Genomic DNA, 20,195 nt, shown 5'->3' on the forward strand with positions numbered 1-20,195 from the left:
GGATTATGCACATCTGACTAACATATTTTGAATGTGAAAGCTTTCAAGAAACTGCTCTAGAAGTTATTCGACAGCATGTAATGTGTTCATAGACAGTTTTGAAATGGAAAGAAGTCCTAAATGCATGGAATAGATTATTCATTAGCCATTACTCACCTACTCCTATTAGGTGACTGCTGGCCATTCCCGTTAAAGCTCTGGATTTCTCCGGCAGGCCTGGCAAGCTTCCTTGCTGTACGTAGTAAATGAAGCTAATTGCATTGCCTGGTCCCTGGTTTGTTTTCCAGAGTGCATAAATGCCTTTGGTTTTAAAGGCAATATTGAGGTAAACATTTGTGCTGCTGTTAAATACCATTGTGGCACCAGAGAAATACTTCACACTTTAGCACTGGCCGTCTGTGGACTTGAGGTTTTCTTTTATTTTTTATTGATAGATTATGTTGTAGTGCATAGACTTGCTGAGTGACAACCCTTGAAATAAGTACATCTGCATCATGGTTGGGATGAACCTGCTCTCCTCCATGCACACAACCCTGGTGAGGTTTCGGTTTTCTTTTTTTTGGTCCAAATAACTGTTCAGCATGTGGGCAGATACCCATAGTGGAGCTGGGCTCTCTGTCCCCTGAGTTTTTTCCTAGTGCAACTTCTAGAAGGCAGAGGGTTTGGGGATGGGGAATCACAGAGGTGGGGTTGAACTCAACTGAGGATGGTTCAGAGAAGCCAGCACCATTATCCAACAGTTGCAGCCACTGCTGTGCAGCTGAGATACTGTGACTAAATGCAGAGGGAGAAGATAAAATCAGGTTCATACCTGTGGATGCACTTCTCTTGTAGCAGCTTCATTATGTCTGGTTTTGGCTTGAGAGCTATCTAGTGCGGGCAGCTCAACCTGAAACACAAAGACCAGCTCTTCAGCAAATGGTTGTATTGGTTCTCAGCAACTACCAGGCTGGTGCTGATGGGTTAATATTCAGGGTTTTGTCACAGAGCTGTTCAGTGGTGACCCTGCTTTAGCAGGTAGGTTGGACTGGATGATCTCCAGAGGTCCCTTCCAGCCCCAACCATCCTGTGATTCAACAGGTAGGTCACAAACCTTAAGATACTTTTTTTTTGTGATTCTTAAACTGTATCAGTGCTATTCATGGGTCCACAGAGATGTGTCTTTTCATCATGCTCCAAGACCTGGTTGAACATTGTAGGTTCAGTCATGTTGCCTTGGAGGGGCATGATGTCTTAAGAGCCTTCATAGTCCACCTGTTTTGGGAAGCAGCCCATGGGCTTTCATGGCTCCTCACTGTGGCAGTGATGCGACCTCTACTGATGCTCTTAGGTGATCTTTTTTTACAATCTGCTTTTCTGCCTAAATGAACTATTTACAGGACTTTCAGTTTGGAGCATTAGCTTATTTACAGCTGCTCAGTAACAGGTAAATGTGCACATTAAGAGCACTAAAGAGTGGAAAAAATTCTCATGAAGGGGCTGGGGAGTGCAGGGCAATCTTAATTTAATATCTTCCTGTGAGGGAAAGGTCTCTTTATTCATCAGTGATGGACAGGAGATAGAAGAACAGAGGCTAAGAGCATAATAGTAGCCAAAAAACCCCACTCATTTGACCATGTCAAATTAGGCATCAGGAAAGCATCAGGAAAACACAGCTTGTTCTTTGAGATTATAAGCTGCAGTCTTCAAAAGTGATTTTTGTTATTCATTACATCCATGTTTAGATTTCATGTGGTGGCTTTTTGAAAGGATATTTTATTGTATTTATGAGGCAGATGTAATTATAAGAAAACTGGTTTTCTTGTGTCAAAAATGTCAGTGAAAATTACTGAATGGAAGGCAAGTGCTTGCATCATTACCAGGGTTTGTGGGCAAGCATGTGTGGTTTTTTTTTTTTCTTTTGAAATACATAACAATGAGTGAAAAAGACATTAACTGGAGTTGTCAGGTGGAGGGGTGTGTGTATCGGAGCAGTGGAGGTGCTAATGTCGTGGTTTCCTTGGCTCCTTTGGCATGGTCAGCAAGTCCACTGGCTTTTGTTTTATTGTTCATTTAAAAAAACCCAAGAAAACGTTGAGGAAGATTTTTGCAGGGCAACGTTTGACACGGTCTGAGCAGAGTAGTGTAGAAGCCTCAGAAATAAATAGGTGACTCAGCCTGATGGGAAGCACTGGGATTTGGGATAACCTTCAGAGGAAGAGAAAGGGCTGTGGTGAGGTGACACCACCATGTGAAGCCATCTTTCTTAATTGAAGGAGCTTAATCCACCTTGAAAGCAAATTATCTTATAATATTATATTTCTTCTCTTTATGGATGCGATTCTCTTGGCCAACTGTTTTAGATAACCCCCGTAAATAACACCGGAGCTGCAAAATTGAGATGAGCCTAAAAGAGCTCAGTAACAGAAGATGCTGAAGGTCCTTAAGTCCCACTACAGTTATCCCGTGACTTCATGTCACCATAAAAGCGTATTTGCTCATTAGGATTAAAAGCAAAAAATCCCACTGCATTTCTGGTTAATGGGATATATTTTTTTGGTCCCTCATACCATCCACACGGACATGCCATTAAGGCAGCAGAGAGACCTGTAGTGGCTGTACCTTGATTAAAACTCCTGGCACCAATAACAGCACAAGCCTGTGGGATTTATTACTGTCTGTGTGGATCCTGTTTGTTTTTTCCTATGAAAATCCAAGTTTATACAAGGGCCATCAGATGGAACCTGCACGCCTTTATTATTACTAATAGTGGCGAGGAGTGCAGCTCCAAATGATGCATAACATTTTTTTAAAAGTAAACCATAAGCCAAGTTAAATGAACTTTAAAAGTGAACATGATTCATAACAGATACCATTTTAAAACTGACCAGACACAGCAAATGTAAATTCTGTCCTTTTAACTGTAAAATGTTTAAGCTTATTTGCAAAGGAGTTTGAAAAATTAAAACCATACCTTCCCTGTATTTCTCCAGCCATGAAGAAACATCAGAGTTTGCATTTGAAAGGATGGCAATACAAACTGTATAGACAGACTAGATGTCTACTTGAATTATCTTGCTTGTTGAGGGGAAGTCTTAAACTGATGATCACATATAATCTGTAATGTATTAAAAGCATATTCTTTATTGGAGTCCCCATATTACATTTCAAATACATTTCCATGGAATGTTTCAAAATGTCACTTAAAATTATTGCTTTTTTCATTGAAATGGCATGTGTCCCCTCAACACTCATCTAGAACTTTATTATTATGATTCTTTGGACAGTTTAAAGACATGAGATCACTTCTTGTGGTTTTGTGTGCCTCACACCACCCCTGGTCCCGCTTCAGCGCTAATGCCAGCGTCACGTTCCCCCCAACCGTTTAGCTCCAGCTCCTTGGCCTGTGTAGGTTTTGTTTCAGTTGATTAGAGGTTTGGCTAACTTAAATATTTAGGAAATATATAATAACTATATCTCAAACAAACACTTATTATAATGATCACTTGCAGTGTTTGCTATTGTTAAGAAACAGAGTTCCAGCTTCCATTCTAGCCCCTCTTGTTTTTGTGGGTTTTTTTTGTTTTGTTTTGCTTGTTTGTTGTTGTTGTTTTCCACACACACAGCATGATTTCTGTCACCTGGATGGTGATTTTGCAATAAGAGAGATTTTGAAGAAATCGCTTCTTGAAAAGCTAGAAGTCAACAATGGACTAAGTGTGTGTGAGTGCAACTAAATGAGAATCTTAAATATGTTATAGAATTATCCTGGGTGTTTATAGCCTGGCAGCAAAATGGAGCTCAACATATACACCAATAACAGTCTGTGAGAAAAAGTGCATTTTCAGCACTGAAGATAAGGCAGGAGCAGGGGCTGGACCAGCACTTCTTGGAGTCACTGGGCTTGCAAGATGTCATGAAAGCACTTAAAATATGACTTCAAGAAACCATCACCTCAGCCGATTAAGATCAGCTTATACTGTTAAACTGTTGTGCTAACTTGAGCCTACTTTTGTTGACTTGGATGTGCTGTGTCTAATAAAAGGAGCCGAGTTTGGGACAGGCTTCAGCTGACTTCCCGGAGGTGGGACACCCACAAGTGTGTGCTCCAAGGCCGTGAGGCTGTTACCTGAGCTTGTTTTTCTCCACAGTGGAATTTAATGAAAATATCCGGCGTATTTAACTGACAAAGGCAGCTGAGAACACATTTTAGTAGAATTCTAACCATTAATAGGTTTTAAAACAATGCTCTCTTTTCAGTGATTACTTTCTCTGGGTTTGCCTGAAGATTGTCTTCACTTACACCCAACTCTAACAAGTTCTGTTGGGTGCTGTGATTCAAGCAGTACCTTGTGGAGATGTGAGTGTTTAAACCTTGTATTTTGTTAACAACTGATGGCTTTGGTTGAGTTCTAAAAGATTTTTTTTTCATAACTGATGGATCCTCAGCTGCTTCTGCTTTCCAAGGATGGAAAAACCTCATCTTGAACAGCTCACCAAAACACTGAATTTTCCAATCTATAAGTGCTAAAAAGAACAACAGGTATGTGGATCTTGCTGTCTGTTAGCTCCAAAAAAAGTCTGTGACTTGGGGGATGTGTGAGTGCTGAACTCCCAGTATGTAAACTGACCCCAAACTGGGAAATAAGAGTTCCTCGTCCCTCTGTGACGGTGAGCCTTGTTGCATGGCTTTCCCCATAAAAAAACCTCCCACACCGTTCTTCCCAATGAATAATATGAAGGTTACCTTTGGGTTTTTTGTGTGTGTTTATTTATGAGAGAGAGAGAGAGAGAGATAGTGTTTGAAGTTGTTGGTTTTGTCTCCACTCCCTGTGGTGTAACATCCATCCAAGGTGAAACGCTTCAGGCTTGCCGAGATTTCTGCACGTGTTAAATAGTCAATACATCTCGGGCTTCTGAGACCTTCCACTTTTCATTAAGTCGGCTTGTATTTCTTGTATTTCAGCATGCCATCTCAGGTGCTTTTTCCCAAGAAACCTTTGTTCCAGATCATCTGACTGTTTCAGGAGCATTTGAACAAGAAGAAAAACATGGCAGTCAATTAAAAACCAATTTTTTTGCTCTGGTATCATTAATCAAATGCACAAGCAGTCCCAGCACTGACACCTGGCAGGGTTAATGTTTAAGACCTGTGGCAATTATAGCTCCCCTGAAAATCGCTTGGCCAGCAAGTCACATAAAAGCCTGTGATTATGAAGGAAATGGGAATTAGCAGAAAAAAATTAGAGACACCAGTTGAAATCCATTGGTAGCAAGGAAGGCAAAGAAAAATCTGACTGATTGGAGCTCCCCTGGGGAGAAGAAACAGGGTCTGGGGGTCACTCCTTCACTGAATTAGTGGTGTCTGTCATATGAAACCAAAATAAAGCAGGAACAGAAGTAAAAGATTTTCTGTCAAGAAATTGGACTCTGTTCTCTTGCACCTACGTCTCAGGGAGGCCAAGTGCAATTAGTGGGCTGATTTTTTACTGATCCTAATTCAGCCGTAATTCTTTTCTCTCAAATATCTGTTTCTTGGTAAAGAATATGATGCCCAGAGATGTGACACACTGATATTTTTAGCAATGAACAATTCGGAGATTACAGGCAGCCATTGTTTCCATGATCTCCTTGTCTAGTACATCCTCTGTTTTGCATCTTTGCACTCCACAAAAGTTACTTGGTTAAAGTAAACACAACTTTAATGAAAACTAAGCCTCTTGTGGTTAGAGCGGACCATAGTGCATGTGCTTTTCCAAACTGAAGAACATTAGCTGGATGCTTTTTATGCCAGACGCAATCGTACCTGCAGAAAAAAGTCTGGTGAGTAAACAGCAGCTTAAACAAAGAACGATGACGATTTGGAGCCAAGTTTTTAACATCAACTGCTGAAAAAGGCATTAGCTTGGAACTACTGAAAAAATCTCTTCATGCCAAGCATGATGCCATAATCTTTGTTTTATGAGCTTAATTTGGTCTCAGGAAAATCTAGGGAGATAATGAGTGACCAGAGATCTGTGTCACCTGGAAGAGTTTCCCTGCATACTCCAAAGAGCAAGTAATTAATTTCCAATTGTGGGACCAGTTCAGCAGTGGTGGAGGAAACAATTGATGGAAATGCCAAGCCACGTTAGGTGAAACACTGGAAAAGCTCTGAGGCAGAGACAAATTACTGGGAAAATTCGGGGATTTAGGTCCAAACCACTGTCGTGCAGCTTCAACACTGCAGCTTCAGTGCTGCAGGACAAAGTCACTTTGAGTAGCACAAACAGCAGTAGAGGAGAAATTACCAAAAACCTCAAAAGACATCCCAGGCATTTGAAAAAGCAACAAAGTAAAAGATTTATGTTTGGTTTGGGGTCTTTCTTTTTTGCTCTTCCGTAGTTTTTTTCACTATTATGTTGTGTTTCATGACTACTAACTGCCTTATAGTTCAAATTGAGTTTTACTATAAAAATGCCAATATGGAAAGCTATGGTTATTACCATTTATTTCTAGTTAAAAAGATATATATATATTTTTTAAATGGTCAACCTTTACTGTAAGTTAATATTTATTACTTATTTATAAAAGTTAATGGTTGTTCTTTTAATAAGACAGCTACAAATCAATCTTTATAGAGTACAACATGGTAATAATAATAGTACTTGTTAACTTTATATAATACAATCCATCAAGTTCTTCATAGCTTTACACCATGCTAGAAACATCTAAGCATAACCGTGTATTCTTGTTTATTAATTATTATAAATTGTTAGTTAAACCACCTACAGTATTATTTTGGTTATTTTGCTTCTTATTGCCATGTCTACAAACTCAGCCAAAATTACAGTCAGTCTGAAATCTTTTGCATCACTGATAATTAATCTTTTAGCTCCAGGTTTTGTTAGTACCTGTGTTGGTTGAAATTGGATGTTCTGAGTGTGGCAGTTGCTGCATTACTCACTAGTAATACTGATACTATTAGTAATACTGATACTAATGACTCATTAGTAATACTGATCAGGGTTTTTAAAAGGTGGTAAACTGTTTAATGAAGAGGCACCTCTTTGTATTAACATTGTCCAGTATAGAACTGTACTTTAAATTTGGACACTGGTGAAAGAAGAGTGATTATCGAAGAAACGGCTCCTTTGACTACATATAAAACACAATAATTAAGATGGAAAGAAAAGATGGTTGTGCAGTCTAAATGAAAATACATTTGACATTTTCGGTTTCCCAAATGAAAATAGCTATTACTATTCTTTGTAATAACTAAAATAGAACCCGCTTCATTTCATTGTAAAGTTGGTTTTAGTAAAGCTCAGGATCACTGAGAGGATAGGGAAGGGAGCATTGCTGGGAAACGTGTATGGGTAGAAAATCCACATGGAGAAGAGGATGTAACTGAGGTGTCAGTCCTGGTTTTGTGGTCTCTATGTCTTTATGGCATAACTATAAGGTCCCAATTCTGCAAAACTCACAGTTGGTGCCCAGCATTGTGTTCTTTGAGGTCAGTGGGATTACTGGCTTGCTCGAGATCAGCATGTTCCTTATAACTATATAAAGTTACTTTTAAATGATCAAGAGAAAAGCAGTATAATTTCAAGTAGTGGAATGGTGCAGGCAGTCCAAAGCAACTTCTCTGTGGTTTTAAATATGCCTATGAAATAAATACTGCTTTCAGAACAAGGACTAGTACAGAGGGAGGAAGATGAAGGTCTGTCTGTATTTATGCGAGTGGCTTTGTTGGGTCCTGAATGAGAAAGGACCAGGTAATGTCCTGAGGACTCCCAGAAGGAAAGAGTCCATCCCACGAGGTGGGGAAGTGGACAAGGAACAAGGAACGGACAAGGAACGGACCCTCCAGCAACCGGGACAATCGAGGGAGGAAAAGGTAAAGAAGCCACTGAGAAATGTGTCTGGGAAGCGGCAGTGGTGTTAAGGGGATTTTCTGGCTTTTCAAAATGGTTAATAGAGTCAAACCAGTGCCCTGGTAATGCAATTGGTACTAAAATCCTCATGCTTCAACTGCACAAATGTGCGGATGTTTATATACTAAGAAAATATGTTATATTATGCATTATGAAAAATGTGAATCAATGTAAAAAGACATTTAAATTAACCCCAAACTGGCTATTTTCTTATATATTTAAAACATCTGGTATAGAACAGTGCCATATTCTGCATTTTGTGTATTTTGAAATGTGGAGTGTTTTTCACATTTCGACTGAATATCTTTCCAGTAAGCACAGTTCACTCTGGAAAGGGGTTGTTTGGGTTTTTTTCCCCTACTTATAATATTGCTAAAATTACATGCGGAGACTTAACGGGTAAATACTGACACAACATAGTAAAAGTAAACTGGTTTAATCAAGGTCTTTTTTTCTTAGTCTTTCATGTTTCAGAACCAGTGTGTCAACTGCTTTCATGTATCACTTTGTTAGACAAAATATACACAGCAAACTGATAATGACAATGAAATAAAAATAACAAATCCTTTTTATTAACTGCATTGAGGCCTCAGTACTTAAGTATTGCTGCCAGTCTTTTATTTCTGTGATATTTCTGCTGGGATCTTGTTTGCTTTTCAAATGCATTGTTGAGCTTTCTGTTGATATCTATTCCAGATGTTTTCAAGTTCTGGTAATTTGTTTTCCATATGATACCTACTTAGAGAACCATTTCACTTGTAGTTATTGCAATTGTATCTGCTAGCTGCATTCCCTTCTGGATGTAACATTTTTCTTCCATCAGGATAGGTTTTCCCACTGCTTCTGCTATTTATTTCAGTATTTCCACAGTAATGTCCAGGTGCATTTAAAGTCTGGTTCATGTGCCCGCAAGAGTTTACAGGTTGAGATTTGGAACTTGCAAGTTGGCTGGTGCGTGAGTCTGTGTGAATAGTTTGTTGATTTTAGAAATCTAAATTGAAATTAGATGTCAGTTTTAGAAATAGAATAACATAGGATTTGGTTGTAGTAATCACGCCCAATCTCATCCATAATGCAACAAAGGATTTTAATGTTATTGTAAATTCTTTATGCAGTTAATAGGATTTAACCATGCACTTACACACTTTGTTGTACTGTACCCACAGTGTTTTATGTGGTTGTAAAAAATATCTGAGTCTCTTCTGATACATTATAAAAAGGAAAATTAGAAAATAGAATTACAATTTGTGTCCAGATCAAAGCACTTCTGTATTCTGAAACATTTTTATCATTCAAACCTGGATCTGAATTCCAGTTTTGCACTATTAGAACCTCTTCGGTGTCTGCTAATACATTTTTCTGCTTTCTGGGTCTATGTCTAGTTATTTGCAGCTTCTTCAGTCTCTCATTTTGTGCTTCTTTTTGCTCTGAACTTTGCTTTTTTTTCTTTAGTACGCTGCTTTGTTAGCAGAGCTTCAGTTCCTAGAAAAGTCATTCAAGCATCAGTTCAACCCAATTGTTCTTGGCTATTCTGGCATCTTCCAGAAGGTATTTTCAATGACAGGGTCCACGTGAGGCATCTGGCCATTTATTGAGTAACCAAATACTGAAAGTGCAGAGCACATACAGCTTTGAAAATTGGGCAGCATGGCCCTGAATTTATAGGCGCACCTAGCTGCATTCGTAGACGTTTTCCAAAGGGATAAACATCAACTTCACTGAGGGGCTCTACCTGAAAAACTTGAAGCAGATTTTATATGTGATAGTAATGGAATTTGCATTTGAGGACCTGGTCCCTTGTAATGCTGGGCCAGGCTTTACTTGGTGAGCCAGGCCATAGTAACTGGTTTAAGAGAAAGCCCAGTGATGAGAGCGAACAAAAACCCAAGAAGCTTTGTGAGATCAGGAGCTCCCAGCATTACTCGTGATCTACTGTGTCTACTCATTCTAGGAATTCTGAGTGTGCGAAATTTTTTAATAGCAAAACCAACAAAGACACCGTGTGAGCTGAGTGAGGCCTAGTGAATTCTTAAATTAATTCAGACCGTCCTAGTCTGAAAGTAAAGATTATTGGGCAATACTAACGCATAGCTCTTCAGTTTGCTTTATTCTGCTTTGTTGTAGGTTTGGTGAATGCTTAGAGACAGCCTGTACCGTTATTCTTTCAAGAAAAATTGCATGAAAAATTGGAGACAAAAACTTTTCCTCACCACTTGAAGGGAATTTGAGAACTATACATGTAATGCACAGACGGTGATAATTTGTTGTGTTACAGCTGCAGTCACGAGGACTAATAAGATAGAACAGAATATTTTAGATTTTTAGTACTATCTAGTATTTAATAAAAACATTTTTATTCATTTTTTTTACTTGATAGGAGTGACTTAGTCATTTTTGCCCTTTTACCAAGCAGAGGAGTTGGTCTGTATGAGGCTTATTAGTAGGTGAGAGTCAAGGTCAAGGGGACTACAGTGGCAGATACAGGAGATGGTGAAATTGTGCTTCGTGTCTTCTAGTGTAAGACAGGTTTTAAAATCATTCCGTTTAAACATTTTGTCTTTGTGTTCATTACTATAGAAGTAATGACAATTTTTTTTTGAATTAGTGGTGCATGATGACACATGATATAAGATTCTGAGTAATACGTCGACATGTGACATCTTTGGTGTCTCTCCTAATAACCAGAACTTTTAACAGCAATAAACTCCCCATTGTGAAAATCAGAAAGGAGGCACTCAAAATCCAATCCCTTCCTTGCAGAGATTTTAAAATTCTAACCACATGACAAGGTAGAAAAATACATTTCTGATTTTCAGATTCAGTAGTGCAGTAAAGAAGGTATCGAGTAAAAAAAGTTGAGAAAACCTATAAAATCTGAGCAGTGAAGGCTGTAGTGAGGAGAAAAGCAGAGGAATTAATTTGGTGGCCTCGTAAGTGCAGATTGTGACATTTTAGGTCCTTTATTATATTACAGTATAGTGAATATGCTACATATGAATAATGAACATAAATATGATATGTCTGATGCAGCCTTTGATGTTGATGTTTGATTTAGTAGTGAAGCGCTTGGTCCAGTTGAATTCTCAGTCTGTAACAGCTCTGAGGGACCAGACCAGTTCAGGTTGTTATGAAAACGTTTGTGTGCCTGGGTTTTGTTCGCTGATCTAGTCCCATTTTTAACATCCAGTTTAGAAGGTTGGATTTTCTTCTGTTGGTTTTGGTTTTTGTTTGTTGGGGTTTTTTTGTTTGTGAGGTTTTCTCTTTGTATGTGTGTGAAAAGGAAATCAATTGGTAGAGTAACTCCCTGGTGTGCCACTCAGAGAGGCTCCAGGGGGATACCCCCCAAAAGTGATGGACCCCTTGCCCTGTTGGGCAGAGGGAGGAGACCTGAGGCAGCCCCTGCCCTGTCGCTGTCGGGCAGAGGTGGGGGACAGAAAAGATGACGAGGGTTGGAAGCAGGTTCCAGTTTGGGGCCGTGGGCAATTCCCCTCCCTACCTGCTTTGCTTCCCCAGGTGCCCCTCTGTAATAGGTTTGGGGCCCTGGATCTTGAAGAGGAGGTAGGTGAGGATGTGGTGCAAGGCCCACCTACTGCTGAGGCCCCAGAGGAAGGCAGGACAATGGAGGAGTTTGCCTCGGTTGATGAGGACTGGGTTAGGGAGCAGTTGGGCAATCTGGACATCCATAAATCCATGGGTCCGGATGGGATGCACCCGTGGGTGCTGAGGGAGCTGGCTGAGGTCATTGCTGGACCGCTCTCCATCATCTTTGCCAAGTCTTGGGAAACAAGAGAGGTGCCTGAGGACTGGAGGAAAGCAAATGTCACTCCAGTCTTCCAAAAGGGCAAGAAGGAGGACCCAGGTAACTATGCAATACACCGTGTCGCAACAGGGATGAACTGGGACAGCAGCAAGGCTCTACACTGTCTATGTAGCCATGATTTGGTCAAAAATTAGTCAAAAAATACTTGGTTTTTGGTGATATGTCAAGTTCATTAAAACCTGTCATGCTCTTTGGCAAGGTTTATTTAACTTGTGCTTCAGAAAGTGGGGTTTGGACTTGTCTGACAGTTACTTTGTATTAGTGGTCATCCCTGGTAGTTGTGGACTTTTGTAATCAAACGTGCCAAAAATGATAAAATTATCAAATGGCACATGGCTCTCCCACAAGCAGGTGACACTTGTGCCTGCCTGGTTTTGGTTTCAGATTCCGACCCTGAGCAGAAAATCTATGGAAGCATCTCGAGGTTGGTTTGGAAGGCTTTGTGGGTTTGATCCAGTTTAGAAGAAAAAGATGTTTTCACCAAACATATTGATGTTATCCATTTTTAAATAAAATTAATTCCATTATCCAGCAAAGATTTATACACATTCCTATAGATTCTGAAAGTTTGGTTTTTTTTAATAAGTCCTTTCTTCACACATCCAATTCCCAAAACTTCATCAGACAGAAATAAATTTGGTGCTATACGTTTTTTCAAGTAGAAAAGTTGTGCATTGAGAATAAAGGCAAACTTGCATTTAATTTTGAAAATAATCTAGATATTTAACTTTTCAAATATGTAACATTATTTTTCTTATATGTAAATAATTCTACAGTGTTTGTAGAACAAAGAAGATATCAGGTACTGATCAGTTTTTATAACCACTAAAGAAAACAGTTCTTTTCAAGGATTGCAAAACAACCATAAATGGGCTGGATATAGTCAGAAATTGCTTTTCATCTGTGATCAGTCTTCTCTAATGAAATTGGACTTCCTGAAACTCCTCAAATTGAATTTGTATTTGTAATGTTTCTATGAACCTCTCAAATGCTCACAAATAATTGCGCTTGGCAATGGATCCTTTGAAAAGGGATTATATTACCTGTTAGAAAAACTTGGCTTGAACTATGCAAAGTTATTGGTGAAATAAGTAATGGTCCTACAGAAGATTTTGTTTTTCAAGAATCTTGACCTTTTCCTATTTGATCTTGTGATGTAGGTTTTCACTTTTGGCACTTCTCTGCAGCAAATCTTTGTGAAATTAATGGCATCTTCTTGATTAATAGAAGCTTATAAATCACAAAGAAAGTTCTATCCCCACCTTTCAAATTCTTTATTAAATACTGCTTTTAGTTGAGTTGTACTATATGGTACTGCAAAAAATAACTCATTATCAGCCCTTTTTCTGTTTTAAAGACTGGATGACTTTCATATTTACCTCACTGCTCTCAAAATAATATATTTGTGCACTGCGATGTGTCAGATTATTTTGCTCCAGGTCTCTGCTTTTTGTAACTCATTATGTGAATAAAACTAAAAGCAGTGAAACAACAGAATGGAGTAAATATACCCACCGTTACTGTGCCATCTTTTAGGACAGGCTGGTGTGGTAGTGGAGGGTTTGAGAAGACTGTCTTTCTTACCACCGGTGAGGACGAAAACTGTTTGCGAGGCATATTCCCCTAATAGATTGGCTTAAAATATACTAGATTAAGTGTTAAAGAAGTCGGTATTAAATCCTTGCAGTATATTTGCCCTATTGAAGGCCATATTCTCATCTCTGGGGATTAACAAATTCCGTGGCTTAAGCTAAAGGTATTTTGTAAATACACCCCATAAACTACTCAGGGGTTTTTGAGGATGATCCAGACCGGCCTGTGGGATGCAGAGCCAGTTGGTGATGGCCAACGTGTGGCTTTTCCATCGCCCGCGGATCCCGGGAACGCTCTCAGGTACGTGTCTGAGGCCGCGGCTCTGTCATTCCGTGGGCCTGTAGAGACCTGGGCGCCATCCGAAATCCTCCTTCTGCTTTTTCAGTTCGTGTAACTTTCTTTTTTACTACAGTACCATAGCAAAGGTAAAATCTTTCTTCCTTACTGTGAATTCTGAGCATGCATTTCTTCATCTGGCCCACCTTGATTCTCTGCTGCCAATAGCTTGGTGTGTCTTTTCTCCGCTGAGCTGCATCACCAAGCACCGTGCCACTAGCAAGGATATTCAGGAATTAAGACACGATTTTTAATATTAAATTGAGAAAGCCTGCACTAATAAAGCAGCATGATGTTTTTTTCCCCTTGCCTTTCTAATATAACTAAATTCAAATTAATGCTTTCAACTTACTGTATGTTGGCATAACTTACATCATGGATAAATCTCGTATTTCATTCAGTGTTGTGATCTGATATACATCGCCACATGCATGTGCTACACATTATGAATAAAGCTCTAAAAAGCCCCCTTTTATAGCTGTTTATGTTATGTGATTGAGTTCTTGTAGAGAGAAAATTTGCCAGGACTAAAGGTTATTACTGCCTGTTCTGTAACTAATAGTGCCCAGAACTAAAGCAATTAGACCTGACAAAATATGAAGTGCTTAAAAAAAAATGCACTTCTGAAAGTTGGGCTTGTAATGGAACTTGATTTAATACATGCTACTGACATGAAGATTTTAATTAAAAGAAAGAGAGAAAAATAACTGCTCTGCTAAGATGGGAAGTGAAAAGAAATTGTTCTGCAGGTGACCAGAATGGTGGTCATTTTGTAGTGAAATGCAAAAAAAAACCACCCGAGGGGACGGGCTGGATGACAGAGCATGGATGTATTCCGAATTGAACAGTAATGATTAACATCCAATTTTGAAAAATAACCTGTTTTGCCATTGTATTGTTGCCTCCTAGGACACCAGAAATGTTTTTTTCAGTGGATTACCTTGATTACATATAGCGAACCCTGGAGGTTTTGGCCATGAATGGTGGCCATACATCAAGAAGCGCTAATTTCTGTGCTTTATTATGTACTTGTCAAAAGGAGAAGGTGAAAAAAATGCTGTAGGATTGTCCAGAAAATTCTCACTCATCGTTCTGCAAGTGAGCCTTAACTCAGACCTTTTAGCCTACACCAGCTGTATCTAAAATACAGATGTGTGAATACCTCATTCTTTTAATTTCTCTGGCCAAGCCCAAAAACTTTGGGCTGGGTTGGATCATTCTGAGACATTATAAAAGGAAATCTGTTTTGTTTTCTCAGCAAAGTGAAAAACAAAACAAAACAAACCCCTGAAACAAACCAATCCAGAATGCTTAGCTCCGAAAATAACACAGTGAGATTATTTTGCAAGTTTGATTTTTAAATTTTAATTTAAATAAGCTTAATATTAAGATGTTGTATTGAATCAAAAAATAGTATCTGAATAAGAATATGTTGGTTAAGGCATTTGACACAGTCTCCCACAGCATCCGCACAGCTAAACTGAGGGAGTGCGGTCTGGATGATCAGGTAGTGAGGTGACTGTGAACTGGCTGAAGGGAAGAAGCCAGAGAGTCGTGGTCAATGGGGCAGAGTCCAGTTGAGGCCTGTATCCAGTGCAGTGCCTCAGGGGGCAGTGCTGGGGCCGGTATTATTCAATATATTCATCAATGATTTGGATGAGGGAATAGAGTGAGTGTCAGCAAGTTTGCTGATGGCACCAAGCTGGGAGGAGTGGCTGACACTGGAAGCTGTGCTGCCATCAGAGACCTGGACAGGCTGGAGAGCTGGGCGGGGAAAAATGTAATGAAATAGAACAAGGGCAAGTGTAGAGTCTTGAATCTGGGCAGGAACAGCCCCAGGTTCCAGTATGAGTTGGGGAAAGACCTGTTGGAGAGCAGTGTAGGGGAAAGGGACCTGGGGGTCCTGGGGACAGCAGGGTGACCATGAGCCAGCACTGGGCCCTTGTGGCCAGGAAGCCAACGGTACCTGGGGTGGGTTAGAAGGGGGTGGTCAGTAGGTCAGAGAGGTTCTCCTGCCCCTCTGCTCTGCCCTGGGGAGACCACACCTGGAATCTTGTGTCCAGTTGTGGCCCCTCAGTTCCAGCAGGACAGGGAACTGCTGGAGAGAGTCCAGCGCAGCCACCAAGATGCTGCAGGGAGTGGAGCATCTCCCGTGTGAGGAAAGGCTGAGGGAGCTGGGGCTCTGGAGCTGGACAAGAGGAGACTGAGGGGGGACTCATTCATGGGGATCAATATGGAAAGGGGGAGTGTCAGGAGGATGGAGCCAGGCTCTTCTCGGTGACAACCAGTGATAGAACAAGGGGCAATGGGTTCAAACTGGAACACAGGAGGTTCCACTTAAATTTGAGAAGAAACTTCTTCCCGGTGAGGGTGGCAGAGCCTGGCCCAGGCTGCCCAGGGGGGTTGTGGAGTCTCCTTCTGTGCAGACATTCCAACCCGCCTGGACACCTTCCTGTGTAACCTCATCTGGGTGTTCCTGCTCCATGGGGATATTGCACTGGATGAGCTTTCCAGGGCCCTTCCAACACCTGACATTCTGGGATTCTGTGTTGGATGGTTGTTGTTGTTGTTTTCCGACAGGATAGAATTCTGGAGGCTTTTAATTTTATTTTTGGCACGAAGTCTTGCTTGAGTTTGGTTATCCTTCTATCCTGCTAAAGGTTTGAAAGGGTTTTGCAAGCTCCATCGACAAAACCAGGAGAATATTCCCCCACTAAAGTGTTCCGTATTGATGTTGGTATTTTTTTAAATTATATTTTACCAGTGCTATTGTTTCATGTGATTCAGTCCTCTGGGATTCAATTTCCAGTCATCAGTCACTGACAAACTGGGGCAGATGCAATATTTCTAATTCTCCATTTTTTTTTTCTGTACTGTGAATGAACCAAATGTCCTAGAAATAATTATTAGGCTAAGTCCTTTGAGTTTTACATTCTTCATTAGATGTTAATTTAGCTCAGCTACATTAAATACAGATGCCAGATAGCTGTACTTATCTACGTAGAAGTCCATTTATTAATTTATGGATCAAAAGGTTTGTGTGGAAGTGGGATTTTTATGTATCTCACGAGACACAATTCTATAATTGATTATTGACATTTCAGAAAAAAACCTCAGGTATTGAATATTTGTGATTGGTCTGTGCATCTTTGAGTCTTTATTTGAAAAAGGACATGGAACTTAATAATAGAAGATTAACCTTATGGTTAATAAATGCTAATAAAGCTATATATGTATACAGTAATACATGCATTACTGAATACTGACCTGGGGATGAAAGTAATGGGCAAAAAAAAAGCAACTAAAAAATGTATGTAGCACTGATGAAAATTTAAAGGAGAGGCAGAAGTCTTAAGAGAAACTAAAATATCCAAGTGACTCTTGCAGGAGCTTCTCAAAATGTTCTGTTGTGATGCATTTTGGGTTGTTTGGATTTCAGGGTTCTCAGTCAAATATAGCTGTTTAACAACAATTCCAAAGTCACGTATATGCTGTTAAATAATATCGCTGTGAGATGTTACTAGAAAAAGCTTTGTTTACGATACCTGTCACAATTTCCTATGAAGATTGCCTACGGAATGATGAAAAATCTGGTTTACTGGAAGTGTTTTAAAGTGTTTGATAGACACTTCCAAGTTGTTGGAAGACAGAAAATGATGTGAATTACTTCCCAGGAAGAAGGCCATAGAAAGCCTCAAGGTTTTTTAAATTTAGAATTCTAGCGAAGCATAAAGAGTATAATTATTTTTATTTTGCTGCGTTTTCTAAACTGCATAATACAGTCATTCTTCTAGATCTTAAAGTTGTCATTTTACAGTACAGTACAGGACTGCAGTGGTAACATATTTTCCAAAGGTCAGTTTTCCAATTATAATCCAAAATTTGACATTAATATTTTTTCTTATAGCCATGTTGTAACCGCATTCTGTTAATTTCATAAAGATACCATTTAGCTGAGGTAGGTGGTATTCTGGGCATACGAACAGTCACCTAATGTCAACAGGCAGCAGTAACTGTAACTGTTGACTTCCCATCATTTGCAAGAAAATATTTTCCCCAAAATTATAGCATGTAGAACTAGACAGCATCCAAGTCTCTCACTGGGAAATGACAGAGATTTTCTTATTGCTTTAGACACCCCAGATTACTTTTAAGCCTCATTAGATTTTACAGGCAGCCCCTTGTGCTCTTCAGTTAATATCTGAGATAAACTTGTTTGCCAAAAGTCCTAAAAATTGAAGCTAGTGGCAACTGTTTCATATTTTTATCTATTTTCTTCACATCTTCCTCACCTAAAACGTACCTTCAGATAGAGTCAAAATAGCTAATGTAAATATTGGAATTGGACTAAAAGATAGTATTTTACTTCTTTACTCAATGCCGTTTTTCAGATTCCTGTATTTTCTTTACATTGTTTGCAAGAAACTCATTATTTGTGCACTTTGCTATATTTAAATATAAGCTTCTATGCTAAATGCTCACAACCACCAAGACGCAACCTTAGGCACCATAAAAAAACCCCAGAACTGGCTTTGGGGTAAGGAAAGACACCAAAAGCTTTCTTGTTCTCCTTGGCTTATATTTGGGTTTAAAGCACAAGCTATAAGATCCCGCTCATTCACCTTCCCCTAAAGCCGGTGCCCAGGACCTGAACTCGGGTAGGGGCAGTTTTGTTTGGTGATCAAACCAGCAAAACCCACTCGACATGTCTGTGGTCTAGACAAGGGGAGAGTTGATTTTAGACCAGTCAAATATGCACCACGTTGCCCTCGCTATAAATACACCAGCAGTTTCTGAAGCCACCACTGAAACGCATTCCAGCTTTGCTTTCTTGCAAGTTTGAGGGGAGTCATTCGAAATTTCAATTTATAATATAGTTCTTATAGATTATAAATGATTATAAATTTAAATTTATTATTATAAATTCAAATGAACAAATATTTGCAACAACAAATATTGAGGAGGGGAGGAGGCAGGTGAGAGCAGCCACCTCTCTCCTCGATGGACATTCCTCATGTCCTGCTGTCAGTGGCTGAAGAAAATCACCCAAGAGCCTTTCAGTGCTTGGCTTATTTTTCCAGTTTTGAGCCACTCTGATATTGGGGAGAATGAACCAAGAATGGTGAAGGGTGGAGAAGGCCTTAGGAATGTCATCGTCTGGGTCACTCGTAGGCTATTTTGTAAATGTACCACGGAGCCTGCAGGAGAATTTAAGTGTATTTGTTCTCCAAGGAAGACAAATGCCCCCCTGGCCCCTCCACACTCTGTGTCTGAGGGCAGAATTTTCAAAAATGAAATATTTCAAAAGAATTCAGTGCTGTCCTTTTGTTTAACTTTTATGTAATTTCTTCTAATAATTTCAATAAATTCCTGAATTCCAGGAGGAGGAATTACTTTCTGGTAATTTCACCTGGTACCACCTGATATTTCAGACATAACTAGTGTGTGACAAGGAAGAAAAACGTCTTTAATCTTGTCCAGTATTTAAGTTGGGTACTAGGATTTTTAAAGAAATATATTTTCAATAGGTATATAACTTAATGTCTTTACAGTATTTGTTATTTTTAATACATACTCTGACTGTTTCTTGAAACCCTTTTTAAATGAAAAATGACCCATTTCTCGTTTCCTCGTTATATCTTGTATCAATTTGGAGTAATAAAGACTTTGTGTTGAAAATCTGGCCAAACAAAATTACTCCAATGAAATCATGAGCTCAGTGAAAGAGGTGAAAAAGCTCCAAGTGGAAGCACTGCAGTGAGAGTTTCACCTTTTAATCTTTTACATTGTAAAGATTCCTTTTCAAAGCTATACTGAAAAAACAGAGCATTTCAGCTGCCAAAATATTGCTAAAATCTTCTGAAAGCAAGCAGAATCTTACAAAAAAAGCAAACCCTCTTCTGTGTTTCACCTGTAAAAGGCTGATTTCTTTTCTTGCCAATTAGCGGGGCAGATTGGCGGTGCGACGGGTGAGCTGCCGCCTCCCCGCTCCTCTGTCCGGGGCAGGAGCGCTCGGCGGAGCAGGCGTGTGCCGAATGACGCGGTGGTTTTGTAGCGTACGGACAAATGTGTTTTGCTTCAAGACCACCAAACTCATTTTCACTTGTGACTTGAACTGCGTTTCAACCCAGGCCTCCCGAAGGAAAGGAGAAAATTAACCCCCTCAGCCCCTGCTCTGCGTCACGTCAACCACAAACGTACAGATATCGTACGTCTGCCACGAGCAATAAGGTACTCCAGACAATACTTTAATGTGAAAAATTGTAGTAAATCCTAAAGTAATGAAATGTCACTAAACTTTTTATTTTTTCTTCTCAAATAGTTTAATTTCTCATTTTAAACCTGTGGGTGAGTTCACTTTCTTTTCAAGAAATACTTCGAGAAATAATTACACATTGAAATGTTAAATTCTTGCTACCGATATGCACTTAACAAACTGCTTCTTACATGTTAACACCTTCTGCGTTGTATTTGGTAATTAAATACTTGATTCAGCAGGCCAAAATCTATTTCCCACCCTGAAGTGCTTTCATTTATCCTACAGCAAAATG

The sequence above is a fragment of the Streptopelia decaocto genome, assembly GCF_964273445.1.
Source record: "Streptopelia decaocto genome assembly, chromosome: 8".
NCBI lineage: Eukaryota > Metazoa > Chordata > Aves > Columbiformes > Columbidae > Streptopelia > Streptopelia decaocto.